Below are 14,289 nucleotides of genomic sequence, written 5' to 3' on the forward strand. Positions count from 1 at the left end.
AGAAGCCGGAGGGGGGGGGAGAGTCTTGCCAGCCCCGGGGGAAGGAGGGGCCAGCCGAGACTCTCTTCTCTGGGCAAAGTCTGGAAAGCCAGAGTCAGAGCGACCCCTTCTCCCCCGCACCCCTGCTCAGCAGCGGCACCTCCCCGCTTCCGCAGCCCGAGCTCTGCGCGCCACCGCTGCAGGGCTCGTGGTTTCAGGCAGCCCGGGATTATGCCACCGCTGGTTGAGGGGGAAGAGAAGGTTTCCTACTGAAATCCCGGTGGTGGGCCCGTTCCCACACTGACTCCTGCCCTTTCCTGTGGTCGGAGCCCGGACAAGGACATAGAATCATCGGACTCTAGACTGGAAGGACTCTAAACTTTTCTGTTAGTCTATAAGGTGCCACAGGACCCTTCGTTGCTAGACTGGAAGGGACCTCCAGACGTCATCGTGTCAGGGGCCCTGACCTCATGGCCCGACCAAGCACCACAGACCATCCCTGGTAGGTGTCTGTCTAATGTGCTCTTAAATGTCTCCACTGGTGGAGATTCCACACCTCCCTAGCCAATTTACTCCAATGTTTAACCACCCTGACGTTCAGGCAGAAGAGAAGTAAACCAGCACCCCCATAGCATCAGCAACTGGCAGGCTACTCCCTTCCTGGGTTTCGGGTTGTTTTCAAAGTGGAGGCTAGAACAACCCTGTATTTGACAATCCCAGGCCCCATGTTGAAAATTTAGAGCAAAGATTGCCGATTTCTACCTATAGGTTGAACCTCCCTCATCCAGCACCCTCAGGGCCTGACTTGTGCCGAATGAGAGAATTTGCCAGTCCATGGGAGTCAGTATTGTCTTGTGCATGGGTGTCCAACCTTTTGGCTTGCCTGGGCCGCGTTGAGTGAAGAGAAATTGTCTTGGGCCTCATATAAAATATGTAATATAGTTAATGTATATAAATCACATAATAATGTTAAAAGTTTACGATCTTGTGGGGCCGCATTACTAGCTGTCCAGGGCTGCATGAGGCCGCAGGTTGGACACGCCTGGTCCAGTGCATTACCAATGCTTTCACTGTTTACTGGGCTCATCGAAGACATTTAGGGGTAAATTACAGCTAAATAACAGCACAGAGCACTGAGAGACAGGACTGGTGGCTGTAAACAAACTTTATGGGACCATGAGAAATTTGGCCACACCCATGATAAGTGGTGTCTAGATAACTAAAATCATGTCAGATTTTTAGTGTTGCTGGACGAGAGAGTTCTGAATTAGAGAGGGTCAAACTGTAGTAGCAAACTGCAATCTGCATAGACATAAAACAAAAGTGTGTGTAACACACATGACTGCCAAGTATGTAGTTTGTTCAGACATTGGCACCATACTGAAGACTGGATTTTATAGACTGTGGCCTATGCTGAAATTGGTCAGATTCCCATTATGTAGGAGTACTCTTTATTTCTACTGGAGTAGCACACACAGGTCCAAGTCAGAATCCCAGTCCTTTTGTGCTGGGGCAAGGGTCTGCAACCAAAACAGCAGGAAGAGCCATTTTGTCAAATTCAGTTACAAAATCAGTACTTCAGGAGCCACGGTGCCTGTGAATACGACACCCCCTAATAAATAGCATCAAACCATACTTTTTGTCACCCCTATTTTAAGAACAGCCCACGCAATGATTTGTACCAGTTAGACAAGTTGTTACCCCATCTCCAGCCTTTACCTGCCTAAACCCCCAGACCTGCTTGCCCCATCCCCAGGTTTAACCCCTCTCAGCCCCAAACCACTTCCCCCCCCAGCCACAGGTTTAACTGCTTCAGCCCCAAACTGCCCCCTCACCCCCAAGTTTAACTCCTCTCAGCCCAAAACCCACCTACCCCCATTCCTAGGATTTACCTATGTTAGCCCACAAGCTCCATGTGCTCCTACTGCTCCCCATGACCTCCTCCTCCTTCTCAGCCTGGCTGTGCAGCTCTGGCAGGGGCAGGTCCAGCCACCACTCCCCCTAGCTCTCCTGTAGGCTGACTTCCCCCACGTGGAGCTCACGCGTGGCTCCCTGCCCTGTCAGCTTCCTCTTCTCGGTCTCCCTGCCCTTCCAGCTTCCCCTCTGCAGCAGCTGACTGCTCAGCAGCTCTGGAGGCTGCCGCCATGTAAACAAAAAAACTAAATTCTGTTTTAACTACAGGCATTGTTCACGCTTCGGCAGCCTGCAGACCAGCACATAGAGTCAGCGGTGACAGCACTCGGAGCCACAAGTTGCCAATCCGTGTGCTAGGAGCTGTTCAGCTGAAAACGAAGGTTCCCACCCCAATGAAAGGTTATGGGACTTGTCTACACTGCTTGGTTAGCTCAAGTCACAATGGAAGTTTTGCCTCTAACCCAACTCCTGTCCCCACACACTCATCTCTGTCTTAAGTAGTGCTTTAAACTTGAGCTATCTGGCCTCCATGTCAAGGTGTCTGAGAAGCCCCATATTGCTGGGGCCAGCCACTCTCCTGCCAGTCCAAGCCACCCGAGCCCCATATTGCTGGGGCCAGCCACCTGCCTGTCAGCCCAAGCCGCCCAAGCCCCGCACTGCCAGAGCCAGCCACTCACCTGCCAGGGCCAGCCGCCAACCCCTGCGCTGTCAGGGCCAGCCACCCACGACCCGCAATTCCCACAGACTGGCCAGCCACCCAAGCTCCACAAGCCCTGTGAGCTGCCCACCTGAGCTCCTCCCATCCCACAAATCCAGGCACCACCAGCCCCCACTCTTATCCCATCCCCATCCCCTTACCTGAGCCAGACACCCCCACCCTCCCATTTAATCCCATCCTCCTCCTCCTCCCACCCCCAACCCACACTCACTCATCTTTGCAGGAGGCACCTAGCTCCATGCGGGTCTTTGCCAGCTGCCTGCTTTTTACAGTGGCTGTGCCACTATAAAATGGCAGGGGCTGAGAGCCGGGGCAGCATGGGGCTTGGGTGGGTAGCTAGGGCAGCTGGCCCATGGCTGGGGCAGGTGACTGGTGGGCGGGCAGCTGGTCCCAGCAGCACAGAGCTCAGGCAGCCAGCAGGTGGACAGGTGGGTAGCCTGGGCGGCTGGCAGGAGAGTGGGTGGCTGGTCCCGGCAGCATGGGGCTCAGGCGGGTGGCTCTGGCAGCACAGGTCTCAGGCAGGCGGCTGTCGCAGCCAGCTCTGGTGGCTGGCATGGGCTCAGGTAGCTGGCCAGCTGCGGCTGCACTGGGCCCCAGCAGGGGGCCAAGAAAAACTATTTGTGCTGAGTTTTAATTTTAAATAACATTTTATATTAAGCTTTTGTGTTTATTTTAAATTATTAATTTAATTTTTTTGTTAAAAGGGGGGTTGGATGATGGTAAAGAAAAGGCGGGGGGGGCATGAGGGTTTCTCAGAAATCAAAAGGGGGGCATGATGCCAAAAAGTTTGGGAACCACTGTAGTAAATGCTGCAAGGACGCAAAAGCTCAAATTACAGCAGCTCATCTGCTAATCCAGTCCCTCTGGGTAGAGCTGCTTGGAAGTGTAGTCAGGCTAAAGACTTGACAGACACAGTGCGTGTCAAGTAAAGGTGTGAATCTACGGCAAGCTGGGTTACCATGTTGATCCTGCTACTGCACGCTAATAGTTCTGCAGTACACCTGCTCCTAGTGTGTGGGGGCAGAGTCCACACAGCTAGTTAGCGCATGTTAAGATGATCTGGTGTGGATTCGTACCCTAGGTAGTTGTACACTAAGGGTATGTCTACACTTCAGTTAGACTCTGGTAGCTGGCCTGTGTGAACTGAGTCACACCTGGGCTTCGGGGCTGTTTACTTGACCTGTATGTTTTCCAGGAATGGACTTTGGGAAGTTTTCCTCATGATAAAACTAAATGCTTCGTCTTTATTGTGTCTTTTATTCAAGATCGCTTGTGCACATTAATAACCCAGAGGTAAAAAACCACAACATTTTAACAGTGAAGATTAGACCTCACACTGACTTCTCTGAGGCTTCTCCACACTACAAAGTTTTTCCAGCACAGTTATGTTGGCTGGGAGAGTGAAAAAGTCACTCCCAAAGCCAACACAGATATGCTGCCAAAAGCCCCAGGGCAGGGTTTCTCAGCCCATGGGCTGGGACCCGACATTGGGTCACCAGAATGTTTCAAAGGATCCCATGGGCAGCTCCTGTGGCTCCTGTCCCATGGGACTGGCTGTGCTTACCTCCTGCTCCAGGCACTGGGTCTCAGCACTTCTCTGGTTTGGCCCAGCTGTCATGAGGAGGAGAATCTCGGCACAGCACAAAATGAATATCTTATTTTGCGTTTAGGACACAGTGCAGCCAGAGCCTGGGAGTACAGAAAGAAGCAAAAGCTGAAAGGGATGTAGATGAGTAAAAGTGGAGATGGGAAGTGGAAAGGGACCATGCTTCATAAGGAGTCAAAGTTAGTGGCAATGAGGCGAAGGGACACAGCTGTTTTGGCAGGAGCACTACAGCAGAACAGCTCGAACTAGATACCTTCACATGATTTCTGTGGCCTGGGACACACTACAGATGGTTGTTGCAGCATCTTAAGCATATGGTGTAATAGCCAAATCTCCTTGGTCCCGGAACACCACATCACAAAACAAATGTGGGCTGCTGGTTAGGTTTTCTACCAGGACAGAATGCAGTTTATTACAGGAATAGTATATAGGCAATCTCCAGCCACTTCACAAATGCAGTGTAAATACTTACTGTGCTGTCTGTTCACAGGTGCTGCATCATTATTGCTAGGTACACGTCTCTCACTGAATGAAAACAATGCTGGGAAGCTGCAAGGTATGTTAATGGAATACAGAAGAGGAGCCTTTTATAAGTTTCTAGTCCTGATACAATATTTTTATTAGGATCCAGTCTAAAAGATAGTGTAGCTAAAGGCTCCAAGCCTTCATTCTTGCTCTCCTCTATACTTTTCTCTAATGTCTCCCATTCTGCACAAGTAGACAAAGAGGCCTCATTCAGCCACTGAGTCCTGTGTGTTCAGTTTTGCACATTTAAATTACAATTGCATTACAGACAATGGGAGGTAAGTGACTTAAATCCTACAAGGGTTTTTGAAAATGTATGGGTATCGGTTTCTTAATTTTAGACTGTGGATGCCAGTTTCATGAAGATATTCTTGGAAATGTTTCTAAAGCCCACCAGACTTGCTGTCACTCCTGTGGAAGTTATTTCAAGGGCAGCAAAATGAGGGGGGAGCGAAGCAACAGCACCACCCAGCTGCAATCCCTTTGTCAAGTAGATAACAGGAAATCATTTTCCTTAAAGATTTTGTTAAACATTGGGCCAACAATTAGATTATGACAATTCAAATACTGCGAGGATGAAATATTTAAACATATTCTTTACCAAAGTTTGAAGAGGGCTGCTTCAAACCTTATTTTTCGTAATTAAAGCAGTGAAAATTTTTGCCAGGAATGGTAACAGGAGGTAGTGCAATCAAAATAGGTAGAAACAGTGGATGAGCGTAGGACTATTCCTTGTGTGAGTAATGAGTTATAGGACAAGGTTCTCTCCCGCCTTGGCCAGTCGATTACATGATTAGATTTTTTTTTAGTTTTTTGTAAACCCTTTCATGTGAGTCCAGCCTGGGAAAGGAGCACTGGAGCATTTATTTGTCATGCTATATTTAGCACTGTAAAATAATTTGTTATAATTTTGCACTGAAATTATGAATGCTTGATTTCTGCTTCAAAATTTAAGCAATCGTTTGTGCCAATTTTAAAGAGGGTTGCACTTTCCCTCTTTAAAAAAAATGGTGTTATTAGTGTGCCCACAGCAAAGGTTTGAAAAATGCTCTGTCACAGAACTAGTATTTTCTGAGGAGTAACAGCAGATCTATCTATGTACTCATAGCCCAATTGGTACACGAATGGAACACCTCACATTACTGCTGTGAGGTAAGGAAATATTTTCACCGTTTTATAGTTGGGTGAACTGAAGCTGGGATAGATTAAGCATAAACTGACAGGATTAGGGTTTTTTGGCAAATGTTAAGACAATTGCACCACACATCACTGAAACTATGTCTCTTGAGGATGCCAAAATTTACACATCGGCTAAATAAGTAAAATGCTGCTTGAGAACATAGCTTGGTTTAGGGATATTTACTTTGTATGGTTATAAAGATTCAACTTTTTGAATATCAATGTCTACTATACTTGTCAGATACCATCCTGCAGAACTTTCTGCAACTGTGAAAATTTACAAGGATTAAAAAATTCTTTAACCCACAACTTCTTGCAATTGTGAAATCGTAAATAAACACTGATACCTGCAACTGTTTGAAAATAATACTAAGTTCTGCCTAGTCTCATTCTGTGATCTGCATAAAGCACACAGGCAGGCTGTAGCTGAATTAGGCATTGCCTGGCCTCCAGAAACACAGCTGCAAGTCTCATGCCCTGGCCACTACCCTCATTCTTCTCCATCATAGTCAAAGCTCTGTCAGATCAGAGCTCACTTCCTCCAACTGAAGACTGTCTGAAAATGCAGTGCTAACCATCTAATATGAGCTCTATGAGAGTGAAATTCACACTGGCACAAAAGGGCTTTCTAACTACTGAAGCCCTACACTGCAGGTTCTGCAGCAAAGTGACTGATGAATAAGTATACAAATTGGAATAGTGAAGGCACTATATTCATGCCTGCCAGCATCTGTGGGGTGTTACAGACAACTAGAGGCCAAGTCTCTCTGACGTTACATGAGTCTCAGCAAACTGTTGCAAAGTGACCTAAGAGATGCCCTAGAGCAGCACATGAGGATTCCCCAGTAATATACTAACAGTGATTCTAAAACTACCTTAATCCTTTTGCACAGATTCATATCAACTTTCCATTACTGGCCAAACTGTACGTTCACCTTAAAAGAATGCAGTGATACTTCCTATACTGTGATTGCTGTCAAAACCTTGATTATGGCTGCGGAATTTTCACTATATTTGTGGTGTTCCACTTCCTCAATTCATAAATGCAGCAAACACCCTCAGAAAACATCTCTAGTTCTCTGTACTTTGAGAAGGGGTACCAACCTAGAGTTTGTTTCCATTGGCAAGTTACTGCAGTGTAACTTTCTGTCTCAGGCATGTGGAAAAACACTGTCCTGAGTGCAGCAAGTTAAAGTGCTGTGAAGTGCCATTGTAAACAGGCTCCCAGAGCTATTACCTACTTCCATCACGGAGGTGATTTGCCTAAAGTGCTTCCTCCCAACACTGCATCAATGACCACACTGCCACAGCAGCACTTTGAACATGGAAGTGCCTAGACAAGGGCCTAGATTAACACTTGCTCAGTTTTAGTGTCGTAAGCCAAGCAAGAATTGGTCAGGTTGCCAGGGGCTCAGATAATAGGGTTATGAAGGCCATGTAAACACTTTGATAGTTGGAAGTATGGACATGTTACATACCACAGTGAAAATCCTGACTCAACTGAAAAAAAAAGTTTTGCTGTTGACTTCTTGGGACCAGGATTTCACACAATCTGTTTGTTAGTAGCTGACAATATTGCTAAGTGAGAAGACAAGCAAAAAGCCATCCGTGGGACAAGATTCTACTCTTAAAACTGACTCCCATATTCTTCACTGGACTTTTAATCAAGTCCTTAGCTACACGAGTGTAAATTAACAGAGAGATAGCCATGCTAGTCGATATACTATCAAAACAAAGAAGCAGTCCAGTAGCACTTTAAAGACTAACAAAATAATTTATTAGGTGATGAGCTTTCGTGGGACAGACCGTGATCTGAAGAAGTGGGTCTGTCCCACGAAAACTCATCACCAAATAAATTATTTTGTTAGTCTTTAAAGTGCTACTGGACTCCTTTTTTGTTTTGACGGTGTAAATTAAGTGTAGGTCCTCGAAAACTGAAATATTTCATCTGTATTTACACTAGCATAAATGAGATCAGAATTCTATCCAAAGTATGTAGAGGATCCTTTCGGCTCTAAATCTCCTCTCTTGTCTCTAAGATTTTCACAGGTTATCTCCAGTCCAACCCACCCAGACATTCACATCCTGGACTTCATTTTTGGGTTACATGTCAGTATAGATATCTGAACTCAACTGCTGTCTTGAACATCTCATTCTAGTACTAATCAGAGCTGTCTCAGGTCCTTTCCTGCCAAAAGGACTTGTGTTCCTGAGTGTGCCGTGAACAGTGTATTCCACCTATATGACAGAACTGAGGATCTACTGAATCACTGCCATTGTACACTTACTCCTAAATGGCTGTTCTCCTCTGTTGTCCCAACAGAACACTTTGGTTTCCTGACACCCAGCATCAGATGTAGAAGGAGGGACTGGCACTCACTTTTCTGTGATATAAACCTAGAGAGGCTTCTGAGACCCTCTAATGAAATATCAGTTGGTTAATTATCCCTGACTGCCTACGCAGCAGCATCCAGCAACAAGTGCCATAAAAATTGTCATCCCACTGAACAGAAAAGAATACATGCATTTGGGAAGATTTCTCATACAGCATGAATCCATTGATGTGTTCATCAACCAATGAAAACTCCACCTGCATTCAGTCTTCAAGGAGTACCAGGCATGCTGAAGGAAACTTGACCTAAGACTTTAGATATGGTCTGGATAGTTCTGGGTGGGGGACTCAAAATGAAAGTGAGACAAAATGTCCTTTGAGCCACCCTAGGCCACAAGGAGTATGTGGCACTGCCACCAGCCAAGTATGGCACCAGTTTACAGAAAATTGTGTTTAAGCCATCCACATCCAGGATCAGTGAGCACTCCTGTCATAAATAAAATCAGATAGAAAATAAAAAACATATCAGAACTTCATCAATCACAAATGTTTCCACAAGTGCATCTCATTATATAGGAACTTCATTCAAAATACCAAAATCTGTAAAGGGAAGGCTAGGGGAATGCCATTTTTTATATTTGTCCCTCCTGGTATATTCCAGCTTTGCACTCCCAATCTGCAGTTGTAGACAAAATGTATTTCTAAGAGACTGAACAGAGTTTACGTTCTGCCAGCAGATGCTTTTGTCTCTTTCAATGTTCCACTGTACATGGAAACGTGGGGCATTAGGGGAAATTAAAACTACTATCCCAAACAAACAAACCTGTGCTGCTCCAATATTTTTCTTTCACTTTACTCTTGTTTCCTACTGTATTTGAGACTTGTTAAATCTCAGTATTGTATACAATTTTCAGTCTGTGATGACACCTTCGGACTTTTGCCCTCTGTTGAAGTGCATTGGTAATAAAAATTGCCAATAAAAGGTGAGTTACGGTATGTAAACAAAAATATAAATAACTTCAGATTAGTGATGTGTGTAATTACGTCTTGTTGGAAACCTCATGAACACTTGCAAATCTTCTGTTGGCTGAATCTACATGTTCATTTAACCTCCTCCTCTATCTGTCCTTATTGCAGGACATGGGCATTGCAATCCTATGGCATATTTTTCATTTTGTACTTTGAACATGTCTAATACAATGTTTTTAGTGATTATAAAAATAATGGCCTATTTAAATCCTGAATGTGTGGATTTAGAATTTTAATAGCTTTCAGAGTTTTTATAGCCTCAGCAAGAAAATCCAAACTTTAATGGCCCAAGATGCTTGATATTCAATGACTTCATGAAGCTTTGTTCATATTTAGTATAATTAGTAAATCTCACATCATTCTACATTAGATATGTATTATTATTCTTCATTTAGAAAAGACAAGATCACTCAAAATCTGTATATCCTTAACTCAGGCACTCCAGAGTGGACTCCATTAAATTTCACTGACTAAGGAGAGAGGCAGCCCTCAGTTATGCTACTGAATCCAGTGAGACTATATTTTTGTAACTGAAAATGGATTTTAGTTCAGTGCCCTGAAAAGAGACAAACAGCCAAGTTTAGTGTGCGCTTGAAGCTATGTAATTTTACTGAAGTAATTTGAGTTTCTTGTGTGTCAGTAGAAGAAACCACAATGCTGCTTAATATACAAATACACAATTCACCTCCCTTTACTTCAGTAGTAGTTGATAGATTTTTTTAGGCTGGAAGAGGCCATTGTAATAATCAAGCCTGACCTCTTGCTTAATGCAGACTATAGAACCCCCAAACGCCTCTAAAGCTTGTAACTGCTGTTTGTGCTACCTTCTGTTTGAGATCTTTTAGTAAAAAAATCAGTCTGATTTTAAAGACTTCAAGGGTGCGTCTACACTAGCAGGATACTTTGAAGTAGCCGGCACAACGTCGAAATAGCATGTGTTGCGTGCTATTTCAACGTTGAAATCTACGTTAGGCGTCGAGACGTCGAAATCACTATTCCTTTCTGAAGATGGGAATAGTGTCCTACTTCAATGTTCAACGTCGAAGTAGGGCGTGTGTAGATGATCCGTGTCCTACTACTTAGAAATAGCGGGGTCCTCCATGGCGGCAATCAGCTGAGGGGTTGAGATGCTCTGTCCAGCCCCTGTGGGGCTCTATGGTCCCTGCGCACAGCAGCCCTTAAAGCACCATGGACCCAGATTTCCTGTGGCAGGAAGCTGAGAGCGTGCAGGCAGCAGCACATGCACGTGCTAGCCCTGCATGCCCTCCAGAGGCCCTGAACCACCACCCACCATGCCTGGCATCCAGCCAGCCCCCAGAGCACCCCCAGGGTTCCCCCATGATGGGACCCAGGCACCCCCGGCAGCCAAATGCGGGGGCCAAAAAGAGGCAGGGCCCCTCCTGGTTGGAGGCCGAGCTCCAAGACCTGCTGGGGCTCTGGCGTGAGGAGGAGGTGTTCCACGTGATGGGAAGCAAGCGGCGGAACGTGGAAGTGTTCACCTGACTGGCCAAGGGCCTGGCCGCCCGGGGTCACCCTGCCCGTACTCCAGATCACGTCTTGAGCAAGGTGAAGGAGTTGCAGCAGGGTTACGCCTGGGCCTGGGACTTGGCCACCCAGTCTGGGGCCGCCCCTGCCGCTTGCCCCTATTACAGGGAGCCTAGGGCCATCCTGGGTCCCCGGGACACCTCCTCCCCGACCGGTCACCCTTAACACCACGGCTGACGAGCCCCAGCAGGCCTTGGAGCTGGAGTCCAGCCCGGAGGCCAGCCCTGCACCCTGGGGTCCGCCTGAGGAGCCCCCTCTGGGACAGCGGAGGAAGGGTCCAGCAGCGAGGGGGTGGGGGGGGCTCCTCATAGACCTCCCCTCACAGAGCACCAACCGGGTGTCCACCCACCAGGGTTCCCCCGACCATGGCAATGGATGGTCAGGTACGTACCCCCGAAATAGCAGGGTCCTCCATGGCAGCAATCAGCTGAGGGGGCACACAACCCTGGGCCACAGGGCGGAGGCACCAGACACGACTGGGAGCCTCACACACCCCCAGCAGACCCCAACCCATAACTGCCGAGCCACAGCACGGTCCCAGGACGGCGGCATGGCCTTCAGCACCCATCAGCACCCACATCCATGGACAGCACTGTGCCCTCACCCCGGGGCGGGGGGACCATGCAACAGGGACATCACACCCACCAACGGGGACGGAGACCCAGCACCCAAGAGGGAGCAGGGGAACAGGCCCTGGGCCAGGGCACAGTACTAACAGTTTTCCCCTCCCTCTCTCCCTCTCTGCAGCTGCACCATCCAAGGCCCCAGGCAGCCAGGCACCCTCTGTGGTTCCCGAGAGCCCACCAGAGGTCAGCCACTGCCCACACCCAGGGACACCCCCAAGACCAGCGGGATGGTCACAACACCGCCGGACCCAGGGAATGGCCCCCGTGAACCCCCAGCTCCTGGTGGCTCTCCGGCGGTAGACGGAGGTGGCCGAGGATAGACTCTGGTTCGACCATGAGGAGTCCACCCGGCCCTGGGCGGCGTGGCAGGAATTCATGAGGGTATTCCGGGACATAGCCAGGTTGATCCGGGAGGCTGTTGACTATGAACAGGAGGCAGCCAGACAACTCTCCAATACCACATTTTACAGACCTCTCTCTGCTGATCCCACTTTGGAATTCCAAAGGAAATTACAACAACTACTTAAGGAACTCCCTGCTGCTACTCGGGACTTCACTCAGTCAGACACACCATCTGAGCCCCAGCCTGGATTATTCTATCTACTTCCCAAAATCCACAAACCTGGAAACCCGGATGCCCTATTATTTCGAGTATTGGCACCCTTACCACTGGACTATCCAGTTACGTGGACTCCCTCCTCAAACCCTATGCCACCAACACTCCCAGCTATCGCCGAGATACCACCGACTTCCTGAGGAAATCACAAAACATCGGAAAAGTTCCTGACAACGCCATCCTTGCCACAATGGAGGTAGAGGCTCTGTACATTAATATTCCACAAAAAGACAGATAAGCAATCAGGAATACCATCCCTGATGTCACCACAGCCAATCTGGTGTCTGACCTCTGTAACTTTGTTCTCACCCACAATTATTTCCAATTTGGGGACAATTTATACCTCTGGATTAGTGGAACTGCTGCGGGCACCCGCATGGCTCCACAATATGCTAATATATTTATGGCTGACCTGGAACAACGATTCCTCAGCTCTTGTCCCCTATTACCCCTCCTCTACTTAAGATACCTTGATGACATCTTTATGATTTGGACCCATGGTATAGAGACTCTAGAAGAATTCCACAGAGACTTTAACAATTTGCACCCAACCATCAACTTATGCCTCGATTACTCCGCATGAGAGATACATTTCCTGGACGCTACAGTACGAATCAAGGATGGCCTGATTGGTACCACACTGTACTGGAAACCCACTGATCGCTATACTTACCTACATGCTTCTAGCTTTCATCCTGCAAACATAACTAGATCCATTGTTTACACTCAAGCCCTTAGGTACAATCACATTTGCTCTGATCCTACTGACAGAAACCAAAAACTACAAATATTACCAAATATTACCAAATATTCATAAACCTGAATTGCCCGCAAGGAGAATTAAAAAAAAACAAATCGACAGGACCAGACAAATACCCAGAGACCATCTACTCCAAGATAGGCCCAAAAAAGCCAAGAACAGAACACCACTGGTCATTACCTACAGTCCCAACTCCAACAACTGCAATGAATTATTAAAGACCTACAACCTATCCTTAATCAGGATGCCACACTCCAGAAGGCCCTAGGTGACAAGCCTGTTCTCTCCTACAGACAACCTCCCAACCTTATGAGGATTCTCACTAACAGCCACAGTCTATACCCAGGAACACTAGTCCTGGGACTTTTCCTTGCAACAAAGCCCACTGCCAGCTTTATCTACATATCTTTTGTGGAGATACCATCACTGGACCTAACCAGGTTATTCACAGAATCACGGGCACATTCTCATGTTCCTCAACTAACATCATATATGCCATCATGTGCCAACAATGCCCAGATGCTTTGTATATTGGACAGACTTCAAACTCTCTTAGACAAAGAGTTAATGGGCACAAAACAGACATAAAAACACTCCTGATCCACAACCCTGTTAGCTGGTATTTTAATGGAGTGGGCCGTTCTGTTAATGACTTCAGAGTTTGCATGTTACTGAAGAGGAATTTTCACAACACTCTGCAAAGAGAGGCTGCTGAACTATCTTTTATATTCAAATTTGACACATTAACATGTGGTTTGAATCAAGATTGGAATTTTCTGGGTCACTATAGGGGCTCGTTTGCATACTTGGTTTAAACTAATTCTTGGCTCTCCCCCTCACCTTCTGCCCCTCTACTCTCTGATTTGCTCACCTTGTTAATTTTTTTTCTGATTTGTCCACCTTGATTACTGTTTTTGGTTCTCTGTGCCTTAAATATTGAGTCTGTTCCGGTATGGCTATGGTCTGAAGAAGTGGGTCTGTCCCATGAAAGCTCACCTAATAAATTATTTTGTTAGTCTTTAAAGTGCTACTTGACTGCTTTTTTGTTTTAAGTGACGTTGGTAACTGTGGCTATGCACCTTCCACTGCTCCTGCTTGGTGCGTATCTGACCTGAAAAGTTATGGTGGCAGAGAACAAAAGAGGAAGAGAGAAGAGTTAAGGTAACTTCAGAGTTAACTTGGTTCTACCCTGTAGCCATGAAACAGGAGCTTCAAATAAGTCATCCATAACTGTAGTTTCAGATGAACAAAATATTTCAACCAAAATTTTTTTTTTTTTTTTGGCAAAAAGCAGATTTGTCAACGTTGAAATATTTTGGGCAAAGTTAGCCTGTTTCAACAGAGGGGAAAAAAAAACCTCTTTAAAATCCAATATTTTGTTTTGACTAGGGCTGTTGACTAATTGCAGTTATCTTACATGATTAATTGGCTGAGTTAATTATGATAAAATTTAATTAATT

General features: G+C 46.5%; 1 long non-coding RNA gene across 1 annotated transcript; it reads left to right on the top strand.

Annotated features, from left to right (window-relative positions):
* Positions 1–345: 345 nt before the first annotated feature.
* On the top strand, positions 346–13,952 carry LOC142023368 (uncharacterized). The gene is made up of 3 exons (XR_012648218.1): positions 346–481; positions 4,708–4,773; positions 11,575–13,952. It is a non-coding gene; the product is annotated as an uncharacterized LOC142023368 (long non-coding RNA).
* The last annotated feature ends 337 nt before the right edge of the window (positions 13,953–14,289 follow it).

Source organism: Carettochelys insculpta, chromosome 1, assembly GCF_033958435.1.
Source record: "Carettochelys insculpta isolate YL-2023 chromosome 1, ASM3395843v1, whole genome shotgun sequence".
NCBI classification, from domain to species: domain Eukaryota; kingdom Metazoa; phylum Chordata; order Testudines; family Carettochelyidae; genus Carettochelys; species Carettochelys insculpta.